General features: G+C 43.5%; 1 pseudogene; it reads right to left on the reverse strand.

Moving 5' to 3' along the window:
- Positions 1–11,631: 11,631 nt before the first annotated feature.
- Positions 11,632–13,543, reverse strand: LOC123408948 (annotated as a pseudogene).
- Positions 13,544–14,419: the final 876 nt, after the last annotated feature.

The raw sequence follows: 14,419 nt of genomic DNA on the forward strand, positions 1-14,419 counted from the left end.
GCCATGATGATATGCCTCAGTTTACACGCCGAGTCAACAAAGTTGCTTCCATCATCTTCCAGCTTAGCTTTCTCTAGGAACGCATTAAAATTCAGAGCCATTGATCTACAACATTTTTTTTGCAAAGATTACTTAGACTATGTTTAAGATAATTGATTTTAGCTAATCACATTACTAATAAACTCCCACTCAAATTGACATCCCTCTAGCCTTTCAAGTGTCACACAATCCAAATTCAGTAACTCAAGTCCGATCATAATGTGAGTTGAGTTTAGTTTCAATGGTGAACATCTCCATGTTCATCATATCAACTATATGATTCATGCTCGACCTTTCGGTCTCTCGTGTTCCGAGGCCATCTATGTACATGCTAGGCTCATCAAGTTTAACTCGAGTGTTCCACGTGTGCAACTGTTTTGCAGCCGTTGTCTGTGAACGTAGAGTTTATCACACCCGATCATCACGTGGTGTCTCGAAACGACGAACTGTCGCAACGGTGCACAGTCGGGGAGAACACAATTTTATCTTAATTTTTTTGTGAGGGATCACCTTATAATGCTACCGTCGTCCCAAGCAAAATAATGTGCATAAGGGGATTAACATCACATGCAAATCATAAGTGACATGATATGGCCATGAACTTGTGCTTCTTGATCTCCATCACCAAAGCACCAGCATGATCTCCATTGTCACCGGTGCCACACCATGATCTCCATCATCGTGCTGCCATCGAGGTTGTCATGCTAACTATGTTGTTACTACTAAAGCTACTACTAGTAATAAAGCAAAGCATCACCAAGCGCAAAATAATTATAGACAACCCTATGGCTCCTCCCGGTTGCCGTAGCATCGATGTGTAAGTTGATATTTTAACAATTACAATATGATCATCTCATACATCCAATATATCATATCATATCTTTGGCCATATCACATCACATGCAGGCCCTGCAAAAACAATTTTGACGTCCTCTAATTTATTGTTGCAAATTTTACGTGGCTGCTATGGGTATATAGTATGATCTCATCTTACTTACGCAAAGCCACAACGGTGATATGCACATTGCTATTTAACCTTCTCCAAGGGCCGCCTCGGTCAAATATGACTCAACTAAAGTTGAAGAAACAGATACCCGCCAGTCATCTTTATGCAATAAGTTGCATGTTAGTCGATGAAACCTGTCTCTCGTAAGCGTACGTGTAATGTTGGTCTGGGCCGCTTCAATTCAAAAATACCGCTGAAACAAGAAATGACTAAGGAGAGCAGCAAATTGAACATCAACACCCACAAAATCTTTTGTGTTCTACTCGAGATATTATCTACGCATGAACCTCGCTCTGATACCACTGTTGGGGTACGTTGGATGGGAAACATTTCTTTCCTACGCACACGCAAAACCTATCATGGTGATGATCATCTACGACAAGGGAGATTGGATACACATACCCTTGTAGATCACTAAGCGGGAAGTGTAAAGAAACACAGTTTATGTAGTCGAATGTCTTCGCGATCTGAATCGCAAGCGTCCCACGAATTATGTCCCTATCTAGTACCGAACGGACAACACCTCCGCGTTCAGCACACGTGCAACTCGATGATGATCTTCGCCTTCTTGATCCAGCAAGAGAGACGAGGAGGTAGCTGAATTCTCCAGCAGCATGACGACATGGTGGTGATAGTGGTGGAGCTACTCCGATAGGGATTCACCTACGTACCGAACTAGCTACGGGGTGTCATGAAGTGGTGGATGGAGAGATGGCTGCGCTATGGATTGAGTTCCAAAAGCCTCTCTCACCTCCACTATATATAGGTGGGAGGGAGGGGTGGCACCCAAGGGAAAAATCCCTAGGGTTCAGCCGGCGCAAGAGGAGAGGGAGGAGTCCTCCTCCAACACAACTTGAAACGTGGAGTCCTCCTTCCCAATTCGGTTTGCCCACTCCTCCTTTCCTTTTCTCCTACTTAGGCCGAATTGGACCTTCTTGGGCTTGCCACCAGCCCACTATGGGCTGGTGCGCCACCCTTGGGCCTCTTTAGTTCTCTCCCGGGTGAGTGGCCCCTCCCGGTGGAACTTTAGAACCTATTCGTCATTCCCGGTACTTTACCGGCAATGCCCGAAAACCTTGCAGAAGCCAAACCCTCGTGACGTCCGGGATCTCATCCGGCATGCCAAACAACCTTTGGTTACCAACATCAATAATTTAACCATACCAAAACGTCACCGAACCTTAGGTGTGCAGACCCTGCGGGTTCGAGAACTATGTAGACATGACCGAGACACTCTCCGGTCAATTTCCAATAGAGGGAACTGGAGGCCCATATTGGATCCGACATAATCTACAAAGATCTTATTGGTTGAACCTCTATGCCAAGGATTCAGTTAATCCCGTATATCATTCCCTTTGTCCTTCGGTATGTTAATTGCCCAAAATTCGATCGTCGGTATCTTCATACCTATTTTTTCAATATCATTACTAGCAAGTCTCTTTACTCGTTCCGTAATACAATATCCGATGGCTAACTCTTTAGTCACATTGGTTGCAAGGCTTGTTTGTGATGTTGTATTACCGAGTGGGCCTCGAGATACCTCTCTGTCATACGGGGTGAAAAATCCCAGTCTTGATCCATGTTAACTCAACAGAAACCATTGGAGATACCTGTAGAGCACCTTTATAGTCACCCAGTTACGTTACGACGTTTGATACACATAAGGCAATCCTCCGTTGTCAGTGAGTTACATGATCACATGGTCATAGGAATGTATACTTGACATGCAGGAAACAATAGCAATAAAATAACACGATCACATGCTATGTTTATAGTTTGGGTCTTGTCCATCACACCATTCTTCTAATGATGTGATCCTGTTATCAAGTGACAACACTTGTCTATGGCTCGGAAACCTTAACCATCTTAGATCAACGAGCCAGTCAATTATAGGCTCACTAGGGACATTGTTTTGTCTATGTATTCACACATGTATTTGTGTTTCCATTCAATACAATTCTAGCATGGATAATAGATGATTATCTTGAAATAGGATATATCATAATAACTATTTTATTATTGCCTCTAGGGCATATTTCCAACAGCTATCAGTAGCATCAATTTTAAACTTTCGGTGCCACCAAGTTTATTAACTGCGATAGGACAGAGAAACTCGGTGAAGCCGAGATTTTAATTTCAGTGGTACCAATGTGCAAAAAGAAGATAAACCCTAGTGCTTCTGTGAGGGTCCGAAAAGTGCTTTCTCAAATTTTGTAGTTGGTTACACCGAGTGGCACATTGAGAGGTTTTGAAAGTTGGCTATTGTTGAAACGGAACTTAGAGTGCTCCTCACACGGAGGGTTCGAAAAGGGCTTTCTCAAATTTCATGATGAGGCATGAATAGAATTTGAGACGAGAAAGCATAGATAGCTCGAGGTGGTACCTAGGCATTCTTGTACATCTAATTTGCCAAATAAAATGAAGCCCAAATGACAACAATTGGATGTCCTCGAATAAGTAAAATATGCATACCAACATGCTCACACAATAAGATGTAAAAATTAAACATGGAAAACATGCACAACCACTCTAGTATCTACCAAGCAATTTGGCGATGACGATGTCATCTATATATGAGTGTATTAACTTAGAAGCCAAGTAATAATACTTGATCATAGGTCATACTCATCGTTTAAGCACAAGTGGGGTTACCACTTTTACATAAAGCTTTGAATGAGTTCACATCTTAAGAGATGCTTTGACTCAAGTCTTAGGGTAAAGCTCCCCCTTGATATGACATCCCCCTTAAGAGGGAAAAACTAACCATGGGTTTTGTCGTAAAAGACTTTATGTAGGTGAGGTAGTAGTGGAAAGCACAACTTATCCGCAAGGTGAATTTGGTAATTAATAAAAACATATGTGTAATTAGACTAATGATTTTATCTAAGTATATTTCACAAAAGTACAAAGATGCATTGGCTAAGAATTGTCAGGGGAACTCCTGGATGCAAGGAAAGAAATAGGATTGGCCAAGCTTCAAGCTACAAGACACTACATTTTGTATTTGTGAGAAATCACGTTTGAGTCCATAAGAAAGCCAATACTTATAAAAGGGGATGAGGTATCCAGGATGAATTGGTTGCTTAAGTGTTTAGATATAGCCACCAAAATTACTCATCCATTATCCCACAAAATTCTCTTCCCAAATCCTAAACATCAAAATCGGTGCCACCAACTTTATCCACTTGGCCATACCGACTTTCATATGAGACAGAGCCTATGCCAAACCCTAGCAATCTCGGTACCACCAACATTCCTTTTGGTGCCACCAAAATCAGTGACCAAGTTTCTAGCATGTCATCTTTAAGAATCTAGAACTCTGAGTTTTGGAATAGGTTCCACTAAGATTTGGAAACTGCCCTAGGTCACCCATATCGGTACCAACGAGATTCCTATATCGGTCTCACCGAGAATGCAAAAGTTGCCACATTTTGTACAAGTCGGTGGCACCGAGTTTCACTTTGGTTTGACCACGTTTGGCAATAATGTTGTAACTCTTGGATTTTTGGAGATTCCTATATATACCCGTCCACCACCTCTAATTCGTAGAGGAAGCAATCAGAACACACATACACTTACCATCCATTTTTCTGAGAGAGAGCCACCTACTCATGTGTTGATATCAAGATATTCCAATCTTACCATTTGAATATTGATTTCTACCCTCCCCAAATTTCTTTCCACCCAACCAATCTCTTCTACCTAAGCCAAATCTATGACAAAGTGACCTACTTCGTGATGATCTATCCCGAGTGAGGCTAGTCCTTCTTGGACGTAACCCATGATGGAATAGAAAAGCTTGCTTCTCCATGGACTCCTCGTGGGTTGAGCTCTCCATGAATTCGCATGGACATTACCCTCCGTGGGTTGAAGTCTCCATCAACGTGGATGTAAGATAGCACCACCTATCGGAACCACGCCAAAAATCGCCATGTAAACCTTTCTCTTTGACCTTCCTATCCCTACCCTTTATTTACATGTGCATGTCTTTACTTTCTGCTGCTATACTCTTAGACTTGCATGTGTAGGGTGTGCTTGACTTACAACAATTGCTAAAACTTGCCCACAACTAAAATAGGGAAAAGGCTAAGTTTTTATTTGGTCAAGTAGTCTAATCATTCCCTCTTGACATACTTCGGATCCTACAAGTGGTATGAGAGCTTTGGTATCCATCGCATTTGTTTCACAACCTAGGGGAGTATGGCATCTAGTGAGGGAAATTACCAACGTAGAGGTCCATATTTTGATGGTACAAACTTTGCTAGTTGGAAGCATAAGATGAAAATGAATATTCTTTGTCATAACCCGCCTTTTGGGATGTTGTTCGTGTTAGTTTTCAAGGTGATCTCTTTGGTGATGGAAGGGAGCCGGATCGTGAAGTGACCATGGAAGGATTGACGATGTTGCAATACAACGCTCAAGAATGCGACATTCTATTCAACTTCCTATGCCCTGAAGAGCTCAACAAGATTAGCTGACTTGAGAATGCTATGGAAATTTGGGACACTTTGGTTGATATGCACAAACGTACCCAATCTATGAGGGAATCTAAGTTGGATGTGCTACAAAGTCAGCTTGACAAGTTCAAGACGATGGATGGTGAAGGAGTCGTCGAGATGTACTTTAGGCTCTCTCTCATCACAAATGAGCTTGCCGTCTTAGGAAGCAAAGAGATGACCAACAAAATCATCATCAAGAAGATACTTACAGCCTTGGATGGAAAATACAACACCGTGTGCACATTGATTGAAATTATGCAAAACAACAAAGATCTCAAGCCAACAAAAGTCATTGGAAGGATTGTCGCTCATGAAATGTCAGTCAAGGACAATGAAGAGCTACACAACATATCAAGCGGTGTTTACAAAGCTTCAAGTGTTGCTCCCGATACTTCAAATGTAAGCCTTGTCACCAATGAAGAGACGAGCCTCATGGTCAGGAAATTCAACAAGTTCTACAAGAGTAGAGGCAAAGAGAGAAGCTCCAATTCAAGATATGAAGAGAAGCGTTCATCTAGTCGTGATCGTAACTTCTACAATTGTGGAATGCCCGGACAATACTCCAATGAGTGATCGACCCCCCACAAAAGAAGAGAAGAGTCACCTAGAATACGAAGCTCAAGAGAAGAGTCACCTCGAAGTGAGAGAAGGAATAGAGAAGATCGTTATGAACGAGGACCCTCCCGGAGAATCAAGGAGTCACAGAAGGACAAGTACACCAAGAGACACTCAAGAAGAAGATATCAATCACTACTGGAATCTAGTTCTTTGCCGTGAGCCAGTTCTTTGCCGTGTGCTGCCTGACGGCAAAGAACCTCTTTGCCATCAGTTGACAGAAGGCAGACGGCGAAGGAGTGACACATGGCAAAAATACTATTTGCCATGTGTCGGCCCTTTGCCATTTGCCAGCGGACGGCAAAGAGACCCAAGGCAGACGACAAAGAGGACGGCTAGGTCCCATGCTTGCCATGTCCGAAATCCTGGGTCCTTTGCCGTCCGCGGGCCTTTGCCTTCTGCCGTGGGGCCCTTTGCCGTCGGGGGGCGGACGACAAAGGGGCCGCCCTATAATGGCCGTTAACCCCCTCGTCCTCACTGTCTCTGTCTCCCCCCGGCCACTCGCTCACTGTCTCTCTCCACGGCGACTCCCTCCCTGCGAGATCCCCTCCTCGCGGCGATCCCCTCCCTGCGGCGAGCCCCCCCACGGCGAGCCCCTCCGCGCAGCGAGTCCCCCTCCCCCCGCGGTGAGCCCCTCCCCGCGGCAACCCAACCCCACGGCGACCACCTCCGAGGCGAGCCCCTCCCCACGGCGAGCCCCTGCCGCGCGCCCCCAGCCCCCCTACCGTCGTCCACTGCCGCCGCCGCCCCTGCCGTCGTCCCCCGCGGTGAGTTGAGTTCTTCTTCTTTTTCTTTTTAAAAAAGTTAATTACTTTAGTTAGTTTATTAGGTTAGTTTTTTATTATATATAGGGTAATTTAGTTAGTTCATTTCGTTAGATTATTAGGCTAATTAGGTTAGTTAGTTAGGTTAGAAGAAAAAAAGAGGAAAAGCAGAAGGAAAAAAATGAAAAAGAAAAAGGAAAAGAAGAAAATAATTAGAAGAAGAATGAAAAGAAGAAGGAGTAGAAGAAGAAGAAGAAGAAGAGGAGGAGGAGGAGAAAAAAGAAGAAGAAGAAGAAGAAGAAGAAGAAGAAGAGGAGGAGGAGGAGGAGGAGGAGGAAGAGCAAGAGGAGGAGAAAGAAGAAGAAGAAGAAGAAGAAGAAAAAGAATAGGAGGAGAAAAAGAGGAGGGGGTAGGAGGAGAAAAAAGAAGAAGAAGAAGAAGAAGAAGAAGAAGAAGAATAAGAAGAAGAAGAAGAAGAAGACAAGAAGAAGAAGAAGAAGAAGAAAAAGAGGAGAGAGGAGAAGAAGAAAGAAGAGGAAAAGGGAACCCCGGCACCCTGAAACTAACCCTCGACCCACGACCCCTAACGCCCGACGCCACTGACCCCCGACCATCGACCCCCGACGCCACTGACCCACGACTCCCGACCCCCGACGCTCGATGCCACCAACCCTTGACCCCCGACGGCACTGACCCCCGACCGAGACCCTCGTCCCACGACTCCCGACCCCCAACGCTCGATGCCACCAACCCCCGACCCCCGACGCCACTGACACCCGATGTCACTGACCCTGGACCCCCGACGCCACTGACCCCCCACAACCGACGCCACTAACGCCCCGACCCCCGATGCCACCGACACCCGACACCACCGACCCTCGACGACACTAACTCCCGACGCCACTAAGCCCCGACCCCCGACACCTCTTCTGCCTTCTTTTGAACGAGAACGTGCTTTTCGGCCTTTGAGAGGCCCACGAGGTCATAGTTTTGTAAATTATGAGTTAGGTCACATATTTTCCGATTATGTTAATTATAAAAACAGCGTATTTGCGTTGATCGTGTGAATTTCGATGTGCAGTTGTTCGACAACCTCCACGTGAGTTGGACGAGGTCCGCCCTTGCGTTTGTTGGTGAGCACAAATGACTTCTCCTCCTACCCCCTTAATTTTCTCTGTCCCGGTCTTCGTACCGATGAAACTTGCTAGCTATAGGTTTCTTCAATCATGAGTATGCATAACCAGTATGCGTCTCCTGTTCGAAAGGGCGACATCTATAAATACGCGTTTCTTTGCATATTTATAACTGCCATCCTTTCGAATTGTCCAACATTATCCATGGATAGCCCGAGTATGTGTAGATTGGGTTTGTTTTCCCGCATGCTGTGCTCCGGATCCGATGCGGAATTTCGTTAGTGCCTCCCCTGTTGTTCTCCGGGTACACATCCTCTCTTCTTATTGCCGAGACGTGTATCAGGAGAACAGCGGGGAGGTGCTGCCGAAATTCTGCATCGCATCTGGAGAAGAGCATGGGAAAATGAACCCAGTCTACACATACTCGGGTGGGATTAGGACCTATCTTTACCTATTAGCGTGTAGGTTGCATGGACGTAATAAAACTGACAAACTTGATTAGTGTATGAATATAGATGATGAATTATATATTTATTTCTTGTGCCCCCCTAGGTAGCTAGGCAACATGAGTGATCGTGCTTGGATGTACACTGGTCACCCTAGTCAGAAAGACATGACCCATCACTACAAGAAATAAGGTCAATTATGACTCCCTATATTGGTCATTGATTCGTCATTGTTGTTGTTTGTTGACCTTTTTTTGACCAAATTTACAAGGTCAACAGTTGGCCGTCAAGAATGAACAAACTTGACCTTTTCTAAAATTTTGGTCATAGAGCTCTATTGACCAAAATTTTGGTTTGGTCATTACCCATTTGTGTGAGCCACGTAGGATGTGACGTGGCTGTGCTGACATGGCATTGCTAGTGACCAAATGGAATCATCATAAATTTCACAACCCAATTCAATAATCTTGTCCACATGGGCCTCCACCAATACTATTTTATTATTAAAATGTCTAAATTGTTTAGGCTGATGCATTATTTTTCCAAAAACATGTATATCAAAGGATAGACCCATTAAACACAAGTACAAAAGAATAAAAGATTGCGAATTAGTTGTATATATTTCATTTCAGTAGCACATCACATGAATTACAATACATCATCAATCGACTCCTCTACACATAAAGGTTCAGGGCCCAACAAATGCACAACAAAATAGTTCTACAAGTGCAGGTGCACAGCAAAAGGGCCCAACAAATGCATAATCACACATCAACATAGTTCGACAAATATTGAATGAGAAGCACAAGTTTTTGTTGATCACACATAACATCAACGATAAACGAAGTTTCTTGTTCCCTCCTCCTGGCCTGTCCTCTACTTCTTCTGGGTGCTTCAGATCATCCTGGTAATTCAAATAATCAAACATAAGAAAGCATACGAAATAATCAAATATTATAATGTACAAGTAATAAATAAACTAGAAGTATTTCATCCCCCAAAAGTGGTAATGTATTGAGCTCTCACTATGCGAATGTTTTCATGTACTAGAGGCTGGGGCGCCACCTAGAAGTTACACTGTCCAGATTAGCACAATACTTAATGGAAGTTGCCAAATGCAAGTATTTTAACAGTTAGCTATCGAGGTTAATAACAAGAACATATACGCCAGAAATAATATTTGATAGGCAGTTTCCTATCAAGTTTATACATTGTAAGGTAACACTACAATTCTTTTTCTAAAATTAAAGTTCTATTGCCCAATGTGGTTGATGCTAGTTGCTATTATCTTGCAGGCTTGCAGCCAAACGTCAACTCCCTCCTGCACTAGTAGGCTATGTGTTGAAGGAATCGATGGATCTGCAGCCGTGCATCCATCCCCTCACACGGAAGGCACCTGGTACCCCACGGCCTCCGTTTCCACTAGAAATATCTTTATTGTCTGCTCCTCTTTGCCACAGATTATTTTGCACCTCCTTCAGGCCATACAACTACTATGAGTCATTCGGTATGTGGGAGGTCAAATTCTAGTCGTTTGACAAATCCAACCTTTTATCTATGATGAGAATAAAGGTTGGGATTTTATACGGTTCAGGGAGAACTAGTGTGGGAACATTAACACCTCAACTTCCACATCATGGTTCACATCTATAGTCCAAATAGCTAACATGGCACATTTATATTGACACCATGCTAGCTACGTAATAGGAGTATAATACACTTTGGATATTACCTAAAATGCATAGAAATACTGTAGATCCAATAGTAAGCTCAGTTGTCAGATGTTTCCCTGTGTTTCCTTTAGACATGTTAACAAGATTATAATTATCTCAGATTGATGTGGGATATAACTAAACAACATTTTAATTTCTTTCTACCAGCACATTATTTTCTTAATTATGTATCGGATTGGTACTACTATAAGAAGTAATCTTTCGTGCCGTTTGCAGATATTGGACAATCAATATTATGGAAATGTTTGGCAGGTCGTCCTTTCCAACTGAAAAATACATGTTTATATCAAGAAAACAATGTGGAATCTACTAGCTGTATGATTTTTCAGGGTCCAACTCATTTTCTTCATAAAGGTAGTTGATAGCAAGGCAGTCATCAACTGGTTGGCCATAAATTGCACTATCTCTATGTTAGTCGATTTAGACTTTGTTTTGTCGTCCCCACTTGTGTACAGTTTTTATTGGACTGAAGATTACTAGTCTCAACAAGCATAACTAGTCAATCAGTCTTTTGCAAAAAATGTTATTTTTATAGAGCAGAAATGTATGTAATGATCAAAACGTTAAGTGCTTTATATCATAAGTGTACATTTATTCAAAATTAGCTAGCCCCGCTTCTCTTTATTTACCTCACCTTTTCTGATCTTTATGTGGTTTTACAGAAGGATTTAGAGGACAATCAACTATTGAGACATGTTGTATCAGGTTTCCTAAATAAAATAGTCAAGAAGAAGAATGTTCAAGGGAAGTCGTTAGATTGTTCTAGAAGCAATAAGCGCAGAAGGTGCAAATGTTTGGAAGCTGGTGTACAAAGTAGCTAGAGAGCTTTAGATAGATCCCAATGAGCTCTATAATTTTTTAGATTGGTTTTAGATAGTTAAAATTAGTAATTTCTTATGCATTGATGTGTTGCATTGTTGTATATGAATGTACAGTTCATTCTAAACTATCAATGCGAGTAATATAATTTATTTTTCAATGGAAACGTTACAAATTTCTATCTGTTTTTTGATTTGTGGTAGCAGGGTAACATATTTTTTGTTAATTATCGTAATACGGAAGCACATTTGTGTTTCTTGAGATGCAAATGAAAGGAGTACATGTAATTAGAGATGCTAAATAAGCATGTCTAGCAGAACACCTCGATCTGCATAGACACGATTTTGAGCGGCCATATAAAGCGCCTCATACCATGTACACACGCTTACATAGCGTGGCTAATTTTTTTGAGATGGTCCGTGCGGAGACGCTCGAGGGACGTTTTACTAAGACGCCTCTACCATTGCCTAGAGATGAAATAAAATGTTTGTACTTATGAAATTTGACATCCCTATAGGTTCTTTTTATTGTAGTGCCAACCTAAAAATATCCATGGCATCAATGGCCAGCATACAACTTACAGCAGCACGATTGCTCCGGACACCACAAAGAGCAGAAGAGAAAGCACAGGAGAGGAAGCAGGTGGCTTACCTACGCCATAGTAGGAGAAGAAGAGGACATCGCTGGCGCGGGGGGAGCTGCCGGCGACAAGGTCCACCCCACCACAGAAACCGTAGTGGGAGGAAGTGATGGTTATCTAGCAGTTCAGAAACAAAAATTGATCATTATAATCAGTGGCAGGAAATGACATATTAAGGGTGCACTATGTAGAAACTTATTCAAACTGCGTACCAACATAAAGACTCCCCCTGGTTTGAGTAGCCTACAATCAGAAGATACCACTCATAAGAATGCAGGAATACTGAACTTAACAATATATTGGTGCACATGAGACAATAAGTGATGCTTCAATGGGGTCAAAGTATTAAGAACCTATCCACTTCTAGAACCATCTGCGTTGCGCTGAGAGGAGCCTCCACACCACACTGTGGAAGTAACAAGACCGCGATGTTGAAGAAGTACCAAAATAATCAAAAGACACAATGACCGAATGTTACTACTTACCATCAAAGAGTCCAAAGTACCTTCAAGAAATGCACAAAAAGAACAAGCGGCATTAAGAAAAGTGTGTCAATAGACTAGATACTTATTAGAAAGCCACTGTAGCATGAAGAAACTCACACATTTAACGATTGCACAATCAAATGATTCCTCAGAGAATTTATTCATATCCCTAACATCCATTTGCAAGTCTACAGCTCATAAGGAATTCAACAGACACTAGATTTCACTTCCCAAACAAAGAGGGAATTTAAAATATTTAAGGATACATTGTAGTTGTGGAAGATCGAAGTACTTCTTTCTCATCATCTCAATTAAAACCAAAGAAATGTTAATGTTTATTATCTCCATGTAGCCATCAGCAACCATATCCTCTGACATAACTGCAAACAACAGAGCATGGGTAGAAAATTTAAATTAGCACACGGAGCGTAATCATCGAGCCTAGGTTTAGAAGCGCATCCTAAATTCTATCCAGAATACCAGAACAGCCCATCGAGGGTGCAAAACACAAGTAGTGAAAATCTGATGTGTTGTCGTGTGTTTAACGTGTCGATGCAGTATTGATGGCCTGCACCATAATACTAAATCCCAGAGCAACTTTGGGTTACTGGGGAACAAGTCAAGGTTGGTTTTTGTTTGGATTATTATCAAACAGAGTTGTGCTGGTTTCAGATGTGTGCTTCCATATTACAGTCCTTACCCCATTTGGCCATGCCAGTTCGCAATGACTGCTTTTGTGTGGCATCAACATCACAACCCTGTCAATGCACACATTGCCAAACTGTAGCAGCATAGCACATTACCTCATCTAGAGTATAATTATAAGATTACTGGAAGTGATATATGTCAGCATATGGACTGACAGCATGGCATTATCTGATTGCCATGTCATTATATACAGAACAGATACAGGAAGCACTGGAGCTAAATCACCACCTAGCCGAGGAGCTATCCATAAATCATTGCTGTGACAACAATTTCGACCCCAACAGACGGTGACTGTGCTGTGTGCAAGCAGCTAATCCAAAAGATCACTCGCTCGCTAGTCCGTGCCAATCACCCCCAGCCCTTCACAAATCACAATCAAGCACCTATTTCACGAGGAGGAGAGAGGAAGAGGCGAAGGGGGAGGACGTACGCACGAAGCCGCAGCCGATCATGAGGAGGCGGGAGGCCGGCGGCACCAAGCGGCGAACGAAGGGGCGCAGCGCGGCGTAGCGCTGGTACTAGCCGTAGGGCGCGCCGCCCTCCTCCACATAGCGCGCGTCGTAGTATCCGGCCTCCCCGTAGCTCCTGGTGCCGTCGCTCCTGGTGTCCCCCTCCTCCTCCGCGTAGCACCGCGCCGGCGCCGCTCCCGGTGCCATCGCTCCTTGTGTCCCCCTCCTCCTCCGCCCCGCGAGGCAACAGCGGCAGCGACGATGACGACATCGCCCGGGGACTGCGGGGGGCGCGGGCGAGCGAGCGAGCGGGTCGAGGGAGGCGGAGGTGGATCTGGGCTGAGGGGAGGATCGGTCGCCATAGGTCGTGGGGGAGAGAGAGATGGGGATCGCAAGAGAGATGTGGTCGTGGGGGAAAGAGAGCAGATCCTGGCCATCCTATGCGAGGCCATCCTATCACATGGGAGGCCACGGATCACTCCCTTGAAACAAATCCTGTCTATCCGCTCCTTCTACATCCAACACATTAAAATCCTCCCCTCATTCAACACACTTCTATCACTTTTTCTCTTCTTCTTTTTTCAATCGGTAGCACTTAGGCCCTGTTTGATAACAAAGAATTTTTGAAGTATTTTTAGAATAATGCAGTTTTTGAGATTATCATAGTTTTATTTACAATAAGGTGTTTGGTTGCCTATAAGAATTGTGATTTTAAAACTTCAGTATTGGAAGAACTGTGGTTTTTTCTCTACATAAAAAAAGAACCCCATACCTGTCTTTAAAAAATAGAGAAGGCGAAAAGAAGGGGTGGGACGGCGTTGTCTTCATCATATGTACTCGATCGATGACAGAGATGTATTTCGACACCTCCACGTGCAGCTTTGACGTGTCCCGACGGTGATGCGGAAGAAGGCGAAATCACTCCGTCTATGCTAGATCGCCGATGCCATGTTGTGGGTGCCCTTCTGGTTCACATGCAAAGTGGAGTCTGCTTATGGATGGTTCTATTCTATGCACGCTACGGGCAAGATCTAGCCAGCTACGTAGCTCCATATACGCATTGACCGCTAGCAACGGCTAGCT

The sequence above is a fragment of the Hordeum vulgare genome, chromosome 7H, assembly GCF_904849725.1.
Source record: "Hordeum vulgare subsp. vulgare chromosome 7H, MorexV3_pseudomolecules_assembly, whole genome shotgun sequence".
Lineage (NCBI taxonomy): Eukaryota > Viridiplantae > Streptophyta > Magnoliopsida > Poales > Poaceae > Hordeum > Hordeum vulgare.